Source organism: Falco rusticolus, chromosome 2 (assembly GCF_015220075.1).
Source record: "Falco rusticolus isolate bFalRus1 chromosome 2, bFalRus1.pri, whole genome shotgun sequence".
Taxonomy (NCBI): Eukaryota; Metazoa; Chordata; class Aves; order Falconiformes; family Falconidae; genus Falco; species Falco rusticolus.
In genome coordinates, this window is record NC_051188.1 from 117,081,414 (window position 1) to 117,103,910 (window position 22,497).

The window sequence follows — 22,497 nt, forward strand, 5'->3', positions numbered from 1 at the left end:
AGATTTTCTTTTGCTCAAGCCAAAAAAAACCCCAAAAAATCTATCTGAAATGTACAATGTTTGCCTTCCCCACTTAAGTTTTTGCGTGCTGAATTGGAAGATTTAAGAGGGTGAAAGATACAATCAGGATTAGCAGGCCAGTAAAATCTTACAGTGAACATGAAAGCATGAAGATTTGTATAAATATTTGCAGGAGCCGAAAAGAGCAGATGCACAATCAAATAATTCAGAGGATGTGTGTACACATACTTTTAAAAGAAACATTTCTGTCCCAATCTAAAAAATAATTAGTCAGAGAATGTTCTCATCAGCTGGACAGCTCCAAAACCCTTCAACAGTCTGAGTTTCTTACAAAAAAACCCCAAACAAAACTATTAAGGAAAATACTTTTGTAGAAACATGCTTCACAGCATATTCTTATCAACATATACTTGAAGGTCAGTTTTTTCTAAATAGGTGATTCAGCCTGCGTTGGTAACTATTTACAATACAGCTTGGAAAATAACAACATTGAACCCAAAAAGAAATAGCAAAATCATTCTAATAATTCTACTGGCATGATTTCAAATGGCTATGCAAACATCAGCTCCCGTTCCCTGGAAGGCTGGGCCCCTGCCTAAAGGAGATATGCCCGATTCATGTGCCTGCATCGCTCCCGTTTGCCTGTAATATGATTTTGCATAGCCATGCCAGTTCCTACAGAGTGTGAGAAGACTCTCAGAGTGTGAAATCTTGCAAACTAAATGAGCCATAGGAACAGTTTGCACAAATCTCATATGATCAGCGTGGTAACCTAGTCACCTAGTATGTTATTTCCATTATTAGTAATAGCAATTATTCAGGCAAATAAATGACAGAATAAACCCTTTGGTCCTAATGTTTGTGCAGTGCTGGGTCTGAAAAAGGATTATTATGTTTTTCCATGCACAAAGAGCAACTGTATGCTAATGTACCCCCTTCCCTCACTAAGCTGCAGGGAAAGAGGCTTGTCAGGCTCTCGGACAGCTCACACTAATGCAAGCACGCTCTCTCAAGCAGGCAAGCTACAGAAAATGAGCTAGGGCGTCTTGAGAGTAATAGAAATTTGATGGTAGTTGGAAGGGAGCAACTTGTCAGTCAGAGGAAGCCTCCAGGTTGGAGCACAGTGCTGAGAAAAAGGATTTAATGGGGGCTTTTTGCCTCTCATCACTGTCCAAGGAGGGTGCAGCCTGACTCCCCAGCACAGGGAATCTTGGAGCCACCCCACACACACCCAGCCTTTCCCCAAAAGGCACCAGGCACAACCAGGAAGTTTCCGTTTATGTTTTCTTTGCCCCTGACCCCAGAGAATTTGTGCATTGCCATCTGCGGTTTTGTTGCACTGTAAAGGAAAACAGTATGATATTCTTTTCTGTCTCTAAATGATGCTTACAAAGAAAACCTCACAACAGACAGTCACTAAAATGCACAGCTAAATAAACTAAAAGAATTTACTTAGATGAAGAGGAAAATAAGTTAATAAAAGTGTCCTATTTCTGAAGAAACTCATGAGAAATGAGAAATGGCATTTCCACAATTGAGTTGACCTATCCCTTGCCAAACATGTTGAAACAGGTTTTAGTTCTACTCATTTACAGCTACCTTCAAACAGACTGTTGTGTGCAGTTAATGAGCACAAGTTGCTTGGGAGGATTTGCTTTCAGATTCTGTTGTGGGTTTTTGGTATTTGGGGTTTTGTTGGAGTTCTTTTAAGAGTTGTAGTTTGTTGGGTTGTTTGTTTTTCCGGGTTTTTTTTCTAATTAAACTAAACACGATGTACTGTCAAATTTTTCAGATAATTTAGGAGGGGAAGAAGAGAAAACCACAGCCCAAGCTTGCATTGAAACATTTGTCTACCCAAATATAGACATTCATTTGGCTAAGTAAAGACGGTCTGTTTGCAATTGCAATCATATATGACAATGACAAGAGAAGCGGAAGGTGTAGGACAGAGACCCTTGGTAATCCATCGCCATCTGCTCAGATATCATCACAAAAAAATCTGTGCAACTGAACCCCTGAGGACACATTACGAGAAGACCTACATATTCTTTAGAATGGAGATATAAAACACTGATTGAAATTCATTATGAGTCCTAGTATGCTCATTTTCAACCCAGTAGTATGAACAAGTTTTGCAGAAATGCTTGACACAAAAACTTTTAACCTGTCACAGATCAAGTGTGAGAAAAAGTGTTTCTACCCCTGAAGGTGAGAACTCAAGTAGTTACGTACCAGATGAGCACAACAGTACCATTTAGAATGAGATTTATCAAGATAGAGTCATCTTTCAGGATGGACATCAAAACAGTAAAAGAAAGTAAGCAGAATTCAAACAATAATCATTTTTGGTTCTTAGCTTGCCCAGGAGTAGCATCCCTTTGGCACTAATGTATCCCTTCCATATGTAATTATGGAGGTACTAATGCAGACACTCCACAGATTAATGGTGGGTGAGGAGTCCTTGTGAATCACGCCACGTACAACAGAGTTCCTTTTTCTTCCACTCTTAATGTCTTCCTTTAATGCCTGCTCAATTAGGTTTCCCTGTCAATATCCTAAGGAAGTATGATGCATAGACTGAAGGTGATCTTCCTGATGACATCAATATCTTTAATGTAATGAATATGAGCAACGAACTACTCTAAGATGAATGCCAATTTTCTGGAAGTTTCTGCTCTTTTCTTAAACTACCTCCTCTCTTTTTGTATGTATAGGGTTTGGAGGCAGTGATTAGCTTCTTTTTCTGATTAATGCAGAACTCATCTGGGACAACAGGGTAGGATTAGGGTTCCGGGACTGGTACGCAGAGCCTGGTCCAGGAAGGGACAGGCAGTGAGACCACACACACATATAGATCTGAGGAGCAATCCCACAGCTCTGTTCAGCCTGGGGAGATATCTCCCTGCCCTCAGCTCTGGCAATATCCCAGCCAGGTGCTGAGGCAAGACCCACATGTACCTTGGGGAAGGGGCTGGAGTACACAAAGCAGGAGCCAGAGCCGTGCTGGAGAGCCCACCACCCCAAAACAGCCTTGAGGGCACAGCCAACCAAGACATAAACCCTTTTGCTGGGTCATTCCATTTTATTAGATCTCAAGCACAGCTTCATTACATGTCCTAATAGAGCTTAAATACTGAGATGTTGTGTCTTGATCCATCTTTTATATCTGGAGATGATCATCAATTGCTTTCACCAGCTTGCAAACTATCCCCAACAATACAAGGAACACTAGAAAGGTGAAAGAAGATCATAAGACCTTTCAGTGGTGGTGAAGGAAAAAGACAAATAACATGTTCCTGAACATTTTCGAAAAAGGTTCAAGTTTTCTGCATTTTGAAAGCAGTAATAATACGGTTAGACATTATTCAAGCAAGGTACAAATTATCCTTTAATGGAAATTTTTAAATCAAGACTACCAGAATGAACTTTCTCCCTAAAAGAGGTGCTGTGCTTCAGTCATCATTCACTGGGCTTGGTGAAAAAAGTTATTAAATCCAACCGTATTGTATGTCGATGGATCAAATAGTTGAAAAGTGATTCTTTCCTGCTTTCACATCTATGTCTCCAAAATCTAGGAGCTTTTATTTAGTTCACATGGAATCAAGTTATCAGGAAGCAATTAGCCTTCTTAAAATGGAAAAGGGCTATATCATGTCACGCTCACTTATTTTTAATACCTCTTATCACATACAACAGGGAATACTGAGGATCAAGGGAGAAAGATCACTGCTCACGAAGAAACGCACGCTTTAAGCAGATACACAATATACCTCAGAGAAACCCACTGCTATTGCCACCTTCATATTGCTGATCTCTGAATTTCTACACAGCACTTTAAGGTTTTTTTGGCAATTGGTGCCCTGGAAGTCTGCTTACAGCCTTGAGAGATCATATCAAGGTCTCTTGAGAACAAAGGACCATAACTGGATTATTGTACATCTTATTTATCTTACACTGATGTGCTTTTACTAACCAGGAGCCTTTCATTCTAGACGTTACAGAAATACAAAATAAAGGAGACAGACACAGATACTCAGAGACGGGACAACTAACACTGGCCTCTGGCGGCCTGTGCAGAAACTGGCCAGACTCTGGAAACTATTTCTGAGATGGGACCGTGCTTTCCTTTGGGAAAAGCCCACCCAGAGCGCCTGGGCCCACGGTGTTAATTAACCACCTGCCACTTAGGGTTGAACAGAGTGAGAAACCCTGAGCTGCAGCTTGTTTTCCTAGGCCAGCCAAGTCACTTTACCATTCAACCTCTAAAACCCTCCACAGCTTCTCTCCCATCTCTGCTCCTCTGCTTCGCCGAAGGGGCATCCCCTTCCCCCAGCCCCCGGGTACCAGCTGCACCGTTGCCCACAGTGCTGAGACACCCCACTCTCGATCAGGTAGTTCTCCTACAAAGCCTTAGAAGGTTGGGGTTTGGGATAAAACCTGTCATTTTCCTCCAAGATTTGAAATGCAAACATCAGCAGCAGTGGGCAGTCAGAGGGGAACACCGGCACCCCCCCGAGTGCCCCCGCTCCCAGCAGCTGGGAGTCCTGTTTCAGGCGCCCAGTTTGAGCTGCCCGTCTCCTTCCCCAGGGGGATGGGGCTAGCGTTGCCAACTCCTGCAGCCCCAATGAACAAAAGCAAATAATCCCCCAGATTTAACACCTAATTTTAGGTGGAGGGAGATTTTACACCAGGGGCAAAGCTTACAGCAGACTGGGAAAAGATTTTGGAACTCGTCTGATTGCTCTGGAGAAAATGTTGGGAACACTCCCTGTTAGCTGCCACTGCTGAAGAGAAATTTCTTTGTCCTGTGCATCGCTTTCAACTCCGCTCTGGGACTTTTGGGTAAATTGGCTAAAAAAAAATTATTTTTACTGGATGCATCTGGTGGAGTTGCAGACTACTGATACCCTCTATTTTACCAGGGGGAACAAGAATCCCCGGTAAAGTGCCCCGTACCAGAGAGGGAAAAGATTGCCAAGGGCCTTGGTAATTCACACTGCCCAACCCACAGCACCAGAGCATTGCAGGAGGTTGGATTTACCGTACCCTTTGTGCACAGCAACGGTCAATATCTTGCTCAGCTTTGCAATAACAGTGGAAGAAGCGGTCTCATCATTTATTATCTGTTTCACTGCCCGAGGCACGTGTTCCTTTGAAATACCAGTGGCAGCTTCCTCCTTTGCACAGCTCCGCACCAGGGGCGGGTGAGCGCCCTGTCATTCAGATAGCGGAGGCTGGCTGGGACAGAGCTTTGGACCATCCAGCGGAGCAGTTCTCCTGATACACCTCACGTCACCCTGGTCTAGCCAAGTTCCCCCCACACCCTGTATCTCCTCTTTGCTGCAGGCATCGCTCGCTCGCGGCGTGCCGGCACAGCCACCTGGTAGCTCACAAGAGACTAGCTCGTCGGGCCAGTGCCTATGGGCAGTGCCAGATCCAGAGCATGGGTTTCACAGGAGCAGCTTGGTTTGGGGGTATTCATCCTTCTGCTGCACTGACAGAAAAACAACAGGCAGTCACCCAACATCCTCATTGTTCATTCGGGAGAGAAAAACAACCTCAGAATGGCTACAAAAGGAAGAATATGTATGGGCACTCATGGCCCAACATGCGCTTTGTCTGGTCAGCGATAGTGCCAAAAAAGACGTGGCGGTTGGCCAAAAAGCCTCGGCACACCAACAAAACACACTGAAAGCTCAATTATGAGGTGGCAAAAACGGTCACGGGTGTTTGTGATGATGTGACTGAGCGCAGTGATGTATGGTATGAGCACGCAGAGCTGTTCAGGAATGACCGTGTCCATCTGTCAGAGGGTTGGATACATGACTGGATGACAGGCAATACTGGTCAGCGTGACAGACCATGCTTTCAGCACTTCATCAGAATTGCTTTCAAAGTGCTGCCTAACAACTGTCAAGTATCACCGTATCGTAGGAGTTATAAAGACGTTTTCAAAGGACAATAATGAAGTAGCTTTGTGAATTACTAGGAAGAGCTGCACTCGAGCATGAGGGGCCTGGCAGGGAAGAAAGCATGGAGAGGAAAACACAAAAAGCAGGTGATAAAACTGAATCCCCTCCTTCTACCAAGGAGATCTCATCCTGAATTTTGAAGGAGACACCAAGCAGCTGTTGTGAGGGGCCTCTGGCAGCAGAGTAAGTCAGGGTACACGTGTATGGGGCATGCTGTAACCACTGAACTGTTGGACTATGGGACTTCTTCAGGTCACTGAGTGTGCCCATACAGTGCTCCTGGTGGAAACCACTGTTAATGCTTCCATTATCACTTAATATTAAGGCACGAACACTAGATTGATGGGAGTTCAGCCTGTACAGAGACCTTCTATCTGACTGTTGCTGAAATAACCTTTACAAAAAGACCCAGAGACTTCTTTCCCCTGTGTTTCAAAACCTTCCTCAAACCGCATTCAGAGATATTCCCATCTTCCTCATTGCCCTTTCCTTACAGTCACAAAGAGCAAGCCCTGACCCTTGCCTACATTGATGGTAGGTCTGCGCTTGGGTACGTCTTTGCCCAGCCTGTGCCTCGCTGATCCTGACTCACTGGCTTGGCTTTGGATCCATCTCATCCTTGGGGACAGGTGTGGGAGGCACTGGCCTAGCGCCCAAAGCACGTCCCTGCCGCTGCAGCCGTCTCACTCACCTCACTGGTGTACCGCAGGGCTGCACCCAGGGGTGACACCGCCCCTGCGGCACCCAGGGGTGACACCGCCACCACTCGCTGCTCCCAGCTTACCTGCTGCTGCTGCTCCCCAGCGGGCAGACCTCTCTCTTGCTTTAACCTCCACGTCAGCTTTGACATCACAACAAATCACAACAAAATAATTAATCGAATTTTCGTTCAGTGGATGGCCAGTATGTGTTGGGTGAGGAGGAAAATCATGCTGTATTGCTCTGAGAATACTCACAATCCAACCACAAAAAAAAAAAAAAAACCAAAAAAACAAAAAAAACCCACAACACCCCTCAACCCACAAAACACCATTTCCTAGGTATTGTCTGCAAAGCCAAATGCAATGGCTGTAGCCATAAAATGCTTCCCTGCAACCCCATAAAGAATTAGCTGGTACAGCCAACACGTCATTAGTCATCCATTAAATATTTTCTACTATTACAGCCAAAGGTGAGCCAGAGATCTAGAGTTTAGTGGATTAAAAGCATTCTTAGTTCCTGTAACCACTTTCCTGCAATAGTTTAATTTCTCTAGTCTATCATCAACATATAAACCATTTTCATAACTTACACACACACACCGTTTTCTATATGCATGCTTGCATATCTTAAGTCTTGCTTTCATTCTATTTGGCTATATCTTTTCCAAAGTAATATTATTAAATTTTTTTTTGTTACAGCTACTATAGGAAAAAGGAAATACTGGTGTAGAACCAGATTGAAACAGCAACTGCATAAATTTTCCGTATAAATGCACTTCCATAATATGCATAATAAAAAAAAAAATATAGCCTACTCATGCCAAGCAGCTTCATAGTTCAAGCACTGTATGAAATTTACAGTTGTAAATGGATCAAAGTATTAAAGCATTTATATGAACTTGAATATGTGAGGGTAGTCAAAATATCAAGTGAAAGAAAGCATTTTCTGATAAATATTAGTTTGATAGAAGTCTTACAGCAGTTTCAGTTTGGATTATAGGTTAGGGGTTTTTTTCATCCTCCAAGTCTTGTCAAGAACTATCTGACTCTCCTGTCTGACTGAGGTTTTAATCCTCTGGAAATCCATGTATACTTCTGAAGGTAATTCAACACCTGAAACTGTTCCACCACTTCTCAAGGGATAACAGGAGAGCCAGTGAGTCCATGAGAACATCTTTCACAATGAAGTTCCTATCTACTTGTAACAAAAAGATGGCAAAGTAAACATCTGTGTGTTTGTGTATACTCACACACTCTACATATATTAATGTATGTAAATGCAATATACAAATAAAAACTTCTCATGAATGACATGAAAGTCAAGGCTAACCTTGAGAAACTCCATGTCCACCCAACAGTTTTGGTAGTCAGGGTTTAAATTGTTTGTAAATCCCATGGTTCTAAGGGGTCTGTGCTTTTCTTGTTTCCAACAGCTTAGCTTTCAGACATTTTGAATAAAAAATAACTCTTTACATGAGGAAAAACTGCTGCAGACTCACCACCTGCTGTAGGGACTGCATCAATGACTTCATCTGCAGAAGCACTCAGTTACGGAGCCAGGAATATACTTCCTCGCCAGCCCACCAGGATAATTCTAGCTATGCAAAAACACTGGAAATTTTGGACACTTAGAAGCATCACCTCAGCCATTGGACGAGTGCCCTCACAGAGCAGAAATCCAGAGTTGTTCAAGTTACTGCCCGAAAAATAGCGACCACAATGAGACACTGGCATACTGATGTGCAACCCCTCAACTCCCCACTCACGACTTCAGTCCCTTTCAGAAGCACAGTTAAACCAGCCTGATTTTGGGAGGAGAGAGACAGCCAGTAAACACGAGATCAGTTGCAGAACTGGACCTATATGGACAAAAAAAGGATGGGGAATATGGCACAGTACACAACTCCACCTTACAGAAAGGAAATTAAATGAGAGTAACAGAGCATTTAAGAGACTTACCCCATTATCAGTATTTGGATGTTGATTTAATTCGCAGCTCACTCACAGACAACCTCATAAACTACAAGACACCCCCTTATCAAGCCAGCCATAAGCGCATCCTTCCTCTTAAGGGAAAGGATGGATTTTCTGAACAGAAGCATAACTTGAGCATTTCTATGGATTAAGTCATTTCTGGTCACTGCAGTCATATAAATATATTCTCCCCAATGAAAATTTAACTGTTTAGAAAAACAAAATAGGTTTGCTAAAAAGGTATTGAATTAGTATTTGAAGCAGATAAATCAAAAGAATGCTGTAAGGCTAAATAACTATTATGGTCTCTCTAATCAGATCAACAGGTCCTACTTTGTTGTGGATGTGTTACGAGAAAGACAAATCATTTGACATACCAGAAGTCAAGTAACCACAATGGAAAATCATCACTAAATCAGTCTCTCCACATGAAAACTAGTCTCTCATCTTTTGCTTTGCCTTTCTTTTATTTTTACTAAGTGTCTGTGGAGTCTCTATCCAGCTGGACAAAGTTGCTAATCTATAAGCTTACTTGATTCTGTGCATTTGTACTGATCAAGTCTTTACTGTCATTTATTTTTGAGACTGTGTGCCACAGAACTGAAAATGAAATTGTTATTATTTAAACAAACACATTATTTAAGGAAAAGAGCATTGTTATGATTTTGTAATCTCATACAAATCTGAGTGACATTTACTTTTTCCAGTTTTACCATGCAACTCCGCACTTAGAGAATTCCTTAATGTGGTTTTCACATAAACTAGTAAGGGGAAATAAACTCTTCAGTGGCATTTAAAAGAAAATCCAATTTTGAGCATTTACTCGGCCAATGCATCATATAAACTTCAAATTAATTGATACCGAGTTACGTATTACTATTTAATTCCAGCTTGGTGCCCTCCAGGGATGTCTCAGAATCTTGCTGTGTTTTGATGTTCATGTACTGATATCATGTATCAGTGAATATAATCAGAATGAGTGCATAAACTTAAAATAGCAAAGCTGTTGCGTGGTAGACAAACTGGAATTGTTATAGACAGTTTGTACCAATTAAAAAAAGTTCAGCCAGTTAACTAAATACCTGAGGCAATCTTTCAGCCTTCAAAGTTGGAGAAAAGGTCTATTTCAGCACCAAAGAGTAATTATATCCAGCTTAGTGACTGGCAGTTGAGTTTACAAAAAGGTTAAGAAAGCTGTATAAGGTCAGCATAGCCAAATAACGTTGGGGTAACTGCACCCAGATAGCTTGGAAGAAAACAGTAATTGAGGAACAGAAATGTCAACACTTAATCACAGTCCTTACAGTTTTCACTAGGTCGGGAGAAAGCGTTTGATGCCAAGCTACCAAATAGCCTTTGCTAACCAGCATCATCTGCCTTTGGAAGCGACGTGGCTGTTACCTTTTCCTAGGGAGACTGGTTTTTCCTGCCTTCTGACTGCAGCAGTTGCAGAACGTGTTCATACGGCAAAATAGCACAAATTACTAGGTGTGGAAAATTTCTGCAGCAAAGAGTTACCACCCTGAGTAATGACAATTTCATCAAGCTTTATTAACAGCCAAAAGTTCCTTGAAAATCTGAGAGAACTTTAGAAAAATATGGCTTGAGGCCATATGAAGACTCTTTATTGCTTAAGAGCAATCCAGTTGTCTTAGACATTCTCATATCACTGTCCCCTTGCTGGTTTATACTAAAGGGCCATGCAGCCACATATTACAGTAAGAAAGGAGACACCACCCATCGAGAAGATGATAAAACCACAATTCCAGCCCTAGATATTATTGCCAGGATATCATACAGAAAGCAGCGACTGGAGAATAAAGGTAGGCACAGCAGCTTAGACAGCACACGTCACCCCAGATCTGCTCAACAGGCAAATCACGGCACAAAGTCACCCCAGATCTGCTCAACAGGCAAATCACGGCACAAAGTCACCCCTTTTCCCTCTCAGTGCTCACGTGTTCAAAGGGGCACAGCTTCTGCCAGGTATCCCTGCTGTCCCACGTGGGGCGAAAGGGGATAAGGGTGCAGTAACTTAACACACTGTTTGCAGCATCACAAGAATGAAAACTCTCCCCTTTTTTGGCTCAGACAGCACAAGTTATTTTGAAATCTCTCAGAGATGCTGTTTGCACCAAGATGGCCACAGAACCACAACAGGTATTGCTTTCTTCTCACGGAGAGGAGTATCACACGGGATGCTGTCAGCCTCAGAAAAAACGAACGGGAAGGGAAAGGATCACCACGTACCTCTGAGAATATAAGGACCCCCAGAGCATTGCCTTGAACAGCAAGCTCAACTGATTCACTGCTCTTCAGCAGGCAGGGGAGAAGGCACCCTCACGCTAGAAGAAGAAATTGAGTGAGGAAACAATCGCTATAGGAGTGACTTCAGATTCATGGATCTAATTCCTGACAGACATACCAGAAGTGAAGAGTTTACCAGCTGTGGGTTCCTCCTTCCTCAGGTACCCATCTTCATGTTCTTACCACAGAAGCAGAACAATGGAATCCAAGAACGAAGGAAATACTTAATCTTTCTCTCAAATTGCCAATCAGTGCTCCTCTTGGGTAAAAGCTGTCTCATGCTGTTCAGCCTTTATAAAAGATTTGCTGAATACCAGTACAAGGATGGAATGATAATACGCCATGTCACTCATACTCACATAATATGAAATGCCACTGGATCAAACTCCTGTGGTAAAATATTGCATTTCTTTCCCTTTTATTTCTTGACCCCTTTTAAAGCATTTTGAGGGTAGGCCAATGAATTTTACCTGAATACTTCACTGCAAAAGTAGACAGTAATTGCAAATATTAAGGCTTCATGATCTCTACCGTTTATTACCTAAGGAATATTTTTTATCACCATTTTGCTCAAATAACAGCAATAACTCTTTGCTGGCTCTATACCCAGGGGCACAAAACTAGTGTTGGGGCAGAAATCAGCAGCTTTATTTAACAGATGTAAAATTCACCTGTCATATCTTGACCAAAAATAGGGTTGATATTCAAAATGCATTAGCTGACCTGTTTAATCAACATGGCAAAAGACTGTTGGACGCTGTCCCCAATAAGCTAGTGTGCTTTAATAGCAATAAGCGCACTGTTTACAGCCTAGCTTTTAAGCACAGTAATCAACACTGTCTGCATGACATGCATCTGGAGTAAACAAAGTCTGAATGCACAAAATATTTTCCACCTTGCATATTTTAAGCCCTAAAAGTCCAAATGAAGTCAAGAGAAAACATCACCATTGCTGTTATTTCCAGCTAGGATCAGGTTTCCAGGTAGATGTACATCCTGTATTTTGTCCTGTGCATAGCAACATCTGAAGGGAAGATTCAGCTCTCCTAATCAGAAACACGACCTTCAAATACAGCAGAAAGTCACCATGCATAAGCAAAAGAAAAATATTCACTCTTGGGTTCTATATCCATTGCTGCTGACACATGACATCAACACAAAGGTGTTCTAAAATTCCCAGCTCTTGACAGAAAGAAAAAAAAAATGTAACAGGTGACAGGTTTATTTCTTTATCACATTTCTAGTTACTCTTGTTTAAAAGAAAGGCTTCAAAATCTAACACAGGTACACCCTCAATATTAAGATTCTAAAGGTAAATACAACCACATCATAGATTCTATGTATTTTATATCACCGTTTTTGAATGGCCATTCTTTTAGCAGAAGCAGAATGCTGGTAGTTGCAAGCTTGGGTTTGCTGAGTTTTCCCTTTTCCAGTCCTCCATAATTTCTTACTATGAAGTCTTAATTGACTTAATTTCAGGAGGTTCTTTTAAGCCTACTATGCCTTGAAGAAAACAAAAGCAGCAACCTGCTCTGACATTGTGAGATATATTAAATACATCTGTAGAATTTCTTGTTTAAATATACACAGCTATATGAAATGCATCTATGGAGCCCATTTGTCCTTATGGATGTGAGATGGCAGCAACAATATTTCAGCATCACCGTGACTGTGTGAAGACTTAAAAAATAACCTGAACTATGTGTGAGGAACTGATAAAAAAGTCCACCTCACCACAACATTAGCCGAGATGGGAACTCTTGTATTTTCTCCATTTCCTCTCCATAAGGGTGAGCACTCACGGTAGGGGAGCAGGTTATTTCCCTCAGCCACAGCCATTCCCATACCCAGGCATAGCTTACAGCATTGTCTGTCATAACTTCACATTAATTAGCGCGTTCAGGTAGAATCTGGTCATTACAAGTGTATTTTCAGCAGGCATCATTGTAACAATGGTCAAAATAACAGCATAAAGCTTCAGCAGCTGTTTCATCCACTCTTGCCATGACCTGCTCACAGAAGATGCAAGGGTCCAGCACCCTTTCCAAGATATTGGCAGTTCTGCTGCTACCAGTGAAACTTCAAAAAAGTAGTGGGAGGGTATATGCAGTGAGAAAAACTACATGCCTCATATAAATAATACCTATGAGTTCACTGAGGTTTGTAAAATTCAAGGCTATGCCTAAAGAATTAAGGTTGTTTACAAAACAAAGCAGTAAGTTACCAGAGCGCAAAAAGACTTCTGTGGCTCTAGCTACTACCACAGCTTATATCTGCACGCTCACAGGTCAGCTGAAGGCAGCCCTTCACCACAAATGCAAATACAGATTAGACACCGAAAAGAATTCAAATACATGGCCAATGTGGTAGTTCTGTGTCCATAAGGAATAAAAATTTCATTTCTAATTTATCCATACCATACAAAGATTAGCTTTAAAAGTTCACCCCTCTTTCCCACAGCACATGAAGCTGACAGTAAGTTCTTCATGCTATTTTGAATGTAAGCGTGCAAGAAAATTTAAGTAGTATTAGATGGCTTTCTATTCCCAGTATTAGGTGAACTCATGATAATTGCAGTGCTACCTTCCTAGCTGTGGCATTTAAAACAAGTAAGAAGCTCAAGAAAAAGTATGATAAAATGCCTTTATAAAAGTGTCTGATGGTAACAAATTCTTTACTTCCCATTCCCACTGTACAAGTCTGCCTTGTCGCACCACGGTGGTTTCCTTTATCTGTAAGTTCTGCCACTGCGCCGTTACATCGGTGTTCACTGGAGTGAAAGGGGTAAAGTGGGCGATGAAGAACTAGTCAGCATAAAAATGGCAGCACAAGGACCTGCAGAGAAACAGAAACAAGCAAGGAACTGAAAAATAAATGTAGTTTCCATAGCCTTGTGAGAATACCTTCCTACAGGGTGGTACACCCTCGTCATGAGATTTAAAGAAGATGGTATAAAGAAGTCCTACATGGTTGAGAGGAGCAGTCTGACATACCTGCATGGCAGAAAACAACCTATAAAGAACGATTTCTGGGATCCCCCCAATGCTATTACTTGGAAATTACCCACTTGCTGAAAGACTGAAACACCCAACAGTTTTTCATCGTCACGCGAGACACGTACTTCCAGCACCACCTGGCTGGATTTGAAAAAAACCCAAAAACATTTCAGCATAATATCAACACTGGGACCTAAGCGAGCACCCGGTGTAGTTAAAAGTCAAGCTGTTACAAAGCTAAATAACGTCTCCTTTCTGCCATGTCTTCACCTTATTGATCAGCATTCTCCTGCACATCATTCACTTCACTGCAGACTTCACCTTGCAAAAACAGACATCAGTAACAGCACTGCCTCAAGCAGCATCACTGAAGTCAACGAGACCACCAAAACCAGGCAAAGGGATGACAAGCCTCTCATTGCAGTATGGGGGTTATTTATTTTCACGCCTGTGTGTAAGATAAAGCCTACAATTGCACTGCTATTTGATCAATTCCATAAAAAGACCTTCTGTTGTACATACTAACAGGGAAGTCCTTCTCCGGATTAATTCTCTGTTAACCAGCAGGTCCAAGTCAGCCAACCACAGAACGAGAGTGAATCCTGAAACAGAGCTCCCTTCTCATTGTCTCTTAATCATTGCAAATACCAACTTGCAGTACATGATGGGAAACAAAGTCATTCCTTTCAGTACATGCTTAAACTAAGAAATTCAGATAGTATGAAACTGTATGTGGGGATAATAAGTTTTGCAAAGCTGAACCCATTAAAAAAAAAAAAAAAAAAAAAGAGTCATGTGTCATGGGCTTCATAGCACATTGTCCCCATATAGCAAGATATTTCTGAGGTACATCAATCATGAGGCTGATGACAATTGCAGGGAAAAAAGGCACAAAAGCAACAACCTTGTCAGATCTAGAAGAAAAACAAGAGTATGTTTTGGGGTCTGAAGAAATTGATTATTCATTTTAAATTTAAGTAGGATGGTTAAAGAGCTATCTTACAGTGTTTCCATGTGTTTACTTCAGGTACCAAGGCAATGCTTGAAGTGACTCATACAAAATATGTGGTGTTTTTTCATTAGTATGGAAGTGTGGGGTTATATTTGAAATTCAATCATTGAAATTCTACATGAACTGCAAAAATAGATCACACTTCTCCACGACCAAGCATTCTATACGTGGGAATTTGTTTAAATTCCACATACTTTCTCCTATATTATTTTAAAAACTGAAGTTTTCCTTCGTGAATACTTCTGAAAGCAACTTACTCTGTAGAAAAATAGTTTGTGGAAATCCAAGTCTCAAACAAGTATGGAAAGATGTTCACAGAGTTCAGCATCTGATAGTCTTCTCAAGGCTGCTCCACATTTTCAACTTTCTAATAACAGCAATCAACAGCTTGGCTGCTCAGAAGGAAACAATGAGTACTAGATTACCACCTACTTGCACGTCACATGGTATAGTAATGAAACAAATCCTGGTTTGTAAGCCTAATGGCTCCTGTGAGCACAACTAACTCAATACATAACTGGTATTAACTGGGACTCCATCCTTGCAGCAGTGGTTTTGTCCAGTACATATATACTTGAAAAATACCTTATTTCATTTTCCTAAGAACGTTTCATGCCAAAACATATAGAGTTGGTTGAGATGGTCACATCTACCTTTACTGTGAAATACGCGGGGAAATTACTGCTTTAACTCATCTTAAAACACAAAGAAAATGAGTAAAAAGAATAGGCGTGCCATGTAGAAGATTAACTTGGACATTAACTGCAGAGCATTGAGAAGGAATGAGTAATTACACTTAACTCACTGGCGATGACTCTAGTCTCTAGTTCCCCATTGCTCTCAATCAAGAGCAATTCTGTTCAAGTTAGTCAAATTGACTGAGGTGAAATTGGTGTGAGATCAATAGCCAGTTCGAGAACTAATGAAACCTAGTAAAGAGGTTTTGTAGGGTCCTTTGTTTTCAAGAAAGAAGGTCAGTAGGGGAAGAGTTAGTGGTTTATTGTAGACATTTAAAACTTGGCTCAAGCTCAGTCCTTCTTTCCTCATAAAATATCAATACAAGAATTTACGTTTCTTAAAGGACTACCATTTTTTCAGTGTTGTTTTGGGGGTTCTCTCTGAAAGTTAGTTATTGGGGGGGGAAGAAACTGTTGTGCTGTTATTTTTAATAGAAACTCCACCATTTCAGGACATTTTAGAAAGGCAAGAGCATTTGAAGAAAAATAATCTAGTCTACAGATTTAAATACAGTTATCGAAAAAGCTTTTATGCCTTAGTGTTGGAAAAATACCATATGTTACACTCAAGGCACGTTATCTAGTCTTTCTAATTTTATGTGTTTATTTAGTAGAACAGTTTAATGCATTTCCGAGGCTGGGAACAGAAAATGGGATTACCTAACAAGTTTAGTGCCTTCCTCATACTGCAATCCCCCTGCCCACCCACCGCCACCACGGACAAACCCCCTGGTTGGAGGGAGCCCCCTGCCCTCCTGGCAGCAAGGCTTCGCAGGCAGCGCAGCGCCCCACAAACAGCCAGGATCTCGCCCTTCCCAAGCCCAGACGGGCCAGGTCCTTCCTGCAGTTCAGCCTTCAAAAATGCCTCGGTGGGTCAGGAAGGGCAATTCAGGCCATGATTTTGGAATGCAACACTCGGGGTTGTGACACCAGTTTAAAGCCTTTACCCTGCCAACACCTGCCCTCCCTTCCCAGTACATTTACAAAATGCTTGTAAAGGCTGTACCCTGAGCCAGCTCACACATCTGACCCAGCTTTAAGACCAAAACAGAACCCTGAAATAAGGAATCACCTGAGATTTGTTGTTGGGTTTGGAGTTATTTCCCCCCAAGCCAGTCAAGCTCCCAGTGCATCAAATGGACGCACCTATAGCGATGCAGAGAGGTGAGATGATGCTGAGTATCCCTGGGCACAGACACCACGAGTAAGAGTGGCTGCTGAGCACATGGACCCCACACAGTGAGAGCCATTAAGCCAGAAATGGTTGATTTCCACCCAACATTTGATGATGAAAGAAGCATTCCCTCCTTGCCTTGCCACAGCTTCCCTTACTGTCCCTTTTAATGGCACTTTCTCTAGGAATGGTGTTCAGGAGCATGGTTCAGCGAGTACACAGAGAGTTGCACACCCAGGATTCCCACTTGTCTTTCTAGGGCCACTCAATAGCATATATTAAAAAATAACTTACAAACAGGCTTTTTTGTATGTAAAAATAATTTATCCAGCAACCAAAGTATAGTGAAAAAAACCAAAACTGGTCTCATATCCCGTAATTTTCCCCACAATGCCGAAGCAGACACAGAGATTGATTGATCCTTCTTTCACCAGTTGTAGGCTTGTGAATACTTCATGCTTACACTGACACAGCCAAGAGCACAAGATTGAAAGAGTATTTTTTTGTTTGGTTTGGTAGATGTGGGGGTGTTAGGTGAGGTTTTTTGGTGAGGTCTTCTGTCTCAGTTTGGGGTGTTGTTGGGGGTTTTGGTTTGGTTTTTTTTAAGTCAATAGCTTGCCACAAGAGCTACCTGAACTTTTACAACACCGCATGGGCTTACTACTCCTCAAAATCACAACGTTTATTACCAGGTTTTCAGGATGACATTTGCAGAGATAATGTATTTGCAATGTTAAAGCTGGCCCTTATAACAACCTGAAATTTTAATGTACTAGAAAGTTTCTGCTTGTTTGGGTTTTTTTTAAATCATCATTTTCGTAAAATATGTTTTGTCCTCATCACAGATAGCATACAAATACCGCCCTTTGCCTACAAGCATGATAACACTCCGCTTTCCACCTTCTCTACACATGAATATCATTTACTGTAAAAATTTTGCACATATGATATTTATCAGGCTTATAAAGGAATTACCAGCTGACTCTAGAACCTTCTTATTTTGCAGCTACCCTGGTCACCTCTCCCTCACCCCCCCGCCACCAGCCCCCAGGGCTTTCAGGCCGCACTCAGCAGACGGGTTTGCACCACAGCTGGTTCAAGCGACCCCAACAGCATAAGCCAAATTGAGGTTTTTTCCACAGGTAAGGTGGCTGCACAGGGCAGAGGCAACCACCAAGGAAAACAAAAGGGCAGGAAAATAAAGGGTCAGAGCTTCAACAAAAGGAGGAAAAGACCATGAAGAGCCCAGGGAGCTCTTGCCCTCAGCGCATCTGCAGGGCCACAACGAGCCCCTCCATTGCCACCAGCAAAACAGCAGCCACAGCTTTTTTCTGCCCTGTCCCAAAATCTCCTCACAGGCTTCCACTGCCAAAGGCAACTCCCTGTTATTTCTGTGCCTGGACACAGCTCTGAGCAGTTTTCACCGTATCTACACTACTGGAACAGCCCTCATCTCTAAGGTTCATTAGTTAGAGATGAAAACATGCTGCAGGCCACTCTCTCTGATACACACTTTCCCTGCACGCCAGAAGAAAGTGAGATGTACTCAACCTCAGAGGACAATTATTGAGAAAAATTATATTTAAAATACTAACATTTATGCTGTGTGTGTGCATAATCAGTACACTTCCATAATTATATACTGGTATAGACAATAAAAAGTAAATTAAAGGGTTTTCATTTTGTCTTTTTAAAACATCCTTGAAAATACAGGTGAAATTACACTCTGCCTGAAACCATCAAATAACCATACAGAAAACAACCTTTCCAAAGGTGACCTATGAGACTTACTACAGGTATTAAACACATGCTTAGTGTCATCTCAAACCATACAATCAAATACTCATTTATTGTATTCAAGCTCAGCAAAAGAAAAAAAAAAATTAAGTTCTCACTCTGGAACTTGCACCGTTCCCCCCTTTGCCTTTGATTTATTTCAGTGCTCAGAGAATCAAGTATCTCCCAGAGAGAACCCCTGCTACAGCCTGCATGTGGCAATTGCCAACACCTGGCTGAAAGCAGCTGCAGAAGAAACATCTGGGCAAATAGACCTGAACATAGCACCTGAAGCAGTCATGAGCAACCCATCATCAGTCTCTGAAGATGGTACCAGACAATAAAATTACAAGGAGTGGAGTCAACTCAGTGGGGGGGGAGGGGAGGGGGGGAAATATATGTATTAACAGTCCACCTGTCTTGGGGGCTGTTCCATTTACCAGCACATTAACATCTCCCATTATGCCCATCCATCTACACCCAGCAGATCACATCCTGATCACTACACACCTTTCTGAAAAAGCTCACTTCTTTTTCACATCATATGCCTGCTGTTTCATTTTTTCCAATTTGAAAGGACATACATCTAAAAGTTGAATTTGCTCTGGAAAAAAAAAAAAAAACAAAACACAAACCCAAAACAAAACAAGACCCACAAAAACCAACCAAACAAGAAAATCCAAACAAACAAAATCCCCCACAAAAAAAAAAACCCTTGTATTAAACTACATGTGGGGAAGAAGGCTAGAGATATACAGGTTACTATGGAAATATTATTTGCCTAAGTAGTCCTGGGGATAATGACATGATTACAAGCACCTGTCCACTGAAGTGGCTTGACAAGGCAGGCAGTGCTTTCAGCATGGGCAGTCCCATATGATTCTGCTTATATAGAAACTGCTGGTATGTGCAGAAATCCCTGATGTTTGCTAGGTACAGTCATGTTTTGCTTGCAGTGGGGTCTCTAGAATATCCAGAGATTAACAGAATAAGCTGGCATTTATCCTTGTGGAGTTTTTATTAAATTCTAGTTTGCTGCTCTTCCCCTTGCACAGAGTGGGATGGACTTTTTTATTATTTTCAAAAAAAACCAGAAGGTTTTTCAGAAGGGGGACCATAAATCCATAATGTGTGAAACCTAATATATCTTAGGCAAACACACAGATGCACACACGTTCTTTGGAGTACGTATACAACAGATCTGACATTGCCAGGGCACACTGGCTCCGCACCACGTGATGGACATAAAGGAGACTCGACACATGGGATGCACGTCACCAGGCTGTGCGCACACAAGGGCAGCACAACAGCATCAGCCAAAGCCCTGCATAGGGGGTTCCTCACAGCAGTGCTGGCCCTCACACGCTTGGTGTGCAGAGTGAGAGATATCAGCTATCAGGCAGCAAGATCTCACTGCAACCTCTCTGCCATCAAAAAAAAAAAAAAAAAAAATCACTTTCTGCCCAAAGTTTATGGTGTAGCAACAGCAGGCGCCCAGTGAAATCCAAACACCCCATAGCTCTCACCAGCCCTTGGGGAAGACTTGCTCCTTGATGGAGAACATCTTTGAAGGGCACGAGAGACCGGCATTCGAGCAGGGTGAGAAGGCAACTCACCAAGCCAAACACAGAGCTGGTAACCTGAAAGCAGCAAGTTGTGGTGCTGAGTTGGAGACAAACTTTCTCATCAATTGTGGGCAGGTTCCTTCAGCTCCTTATCACCTTCCTCACTGGTAAAAACAACTGGGTACCAGCCTGAACTATAAGTATCTAGAAACTTCCTCAAAAGATGAGAAAGGATAGATATAATTATTTTCCCATTCATATACACAATGTTGGAAAAGCCATTAAAATATTTGTTCCTGGTTTCTTCTAGAACACTGTACTCCCAGCACCACAATCCCCCATCTGGGAGTCTGAGTTAACTAGGCTCATACAGATGCAATCGCCTGGGAAGTATTAAGATATACTGTTCAAAATTATAAGACAACACCGAGAAGGTGGAGAGCAATAGTGCATGTCTATTGAACGATTACTGCATTCTTTTTTGTTTCTACAAGCTATCATAATATTTTGACCCAAAGCACCTCAACATCCAGGTATGCACAATTTTAATTTGAAAAATACAATTTAAGTTACAGATTACTGTTGTAACAAAAAAAAAAAAAAAAAAGCAGCACTCTGGATTTATTCAGCTATTCTGCTTTAGATGCCCATATATTTTATGTTAGTCCTGTCATTAGTTTTTCATCGGGATCCAGTACACTCTTCAAGGATGCTTCTAAGCGATTGCTTTACCTTGCGCGCCTTGCACCAACAATGTCCCGCCAAAGACCAAGGGAGGATTTTAAGGAGAACTTTTGACAGATCTCAGCAATACTAAGACTACAGAGGGCCCAGTTTTCATAAAACTCTAATTTATTTTTTTTTTTTTTTAAATCGGAAGAGAAACAGAATTTTTTTTTTTCTCCTACAACAGTGATAGGAGGTTTTGCTGCTTGTTAATGAGAAACACCATCTTACCAGAGAGCTGACTCTTCTCATTTTCATTTATATAGGACATTGATTAACACTTAGCTAATTGGCACATGCAAATAAGGATTAGCTGAATTTGTTTTTCTTAACAACTCAACAGCTATAATTTACATACTTATTTAGATTAAAATCTGTTATTATTTTTGAAGGTAATCATCTGCCTGTTGTCAAAAAATAAAACAGCAAAATATATTACTAATTGTATCTTAGGTATGTTTCAGAATATAGTTAATTAACTTTACTAAAAAAGTAAGCATAAAATAAGCAAAGCTTCAATTCACAGTAGTGGAGTCAGGCGTCCTAATAAGAAAATAAAGACACATTTTCTTATTTTCTCTAGTGAAATAAGGTCAAGTAACTAGAGAGCATGCTGATGCAGTCATGAGGATTTCCAGCAGAAAACATCTGCAACATAACTAGAAAAAGGTAAAATAGCAGGCTGAGTTTTGAATCCTCACACCAGCTGAAAGATACACAGCATAATTTTCCCAGCAGTGATTTATGGTAAGCAGAGATCTCTAGAGCATTATTCCTGGTCAGGCACGTTTCAAGGAGCAGCTTAAGAATAACCGTGTGGCAGGATGGAGCAGGGTGGTTGGTTTTGAGACACTTTGAGGTTTTGAAGTTCTTTCGGAGATTTTTTTGCTTTGAGCAAGGGCAGGTGGTTAGATGCGGGTGTTCAGCAGGCCAGCGTTACAGGAGCACAGACCTCACAGCAGCAAGGGTGCATGGCTCAGCTCATTTTATGACTTCGCAAATGATGCAGCCCAATGCAGAAATTGTTCCAAAAAAACTTTTGTCTTTGCTCTCTTCACGCACTCTTACTGGAGGAGTGGAGGCTGGAGGGGCTCGTATGGATATAAATAATTAGGTTTAATACTTATTATCTCACATAACCAAGATAGCTAAAGTATGTACATGCTATTGAAAAGATTTAAACTTTTGTCAGCAGCTTCCAAGATTTATTCTAGAGTTACCATATGTATTACACTATTTTAGCAGAGCTTTTTACTAGGTGATCATGAAGCACCAAGCAACAGACCAAAGCCAACTCCACTTAAGAGATTACAAGACAGCAATCAGAATTCAGAACAAGCACTGTATGTCTATAATGACCAGCTGGGCAGCAGATGTAAGTGTAAAATACAGCCCAGATTACATTATGTGAATGTTTCTCTGATACGTAGTTACTAATTTTCCAATGTTTCACAGAGCAGTTCCTACAACCAAAACCTAATAAAGCGAATCAGTTGAGTTTATCCACTAGACAGTACGTGGTGACCATAAGGG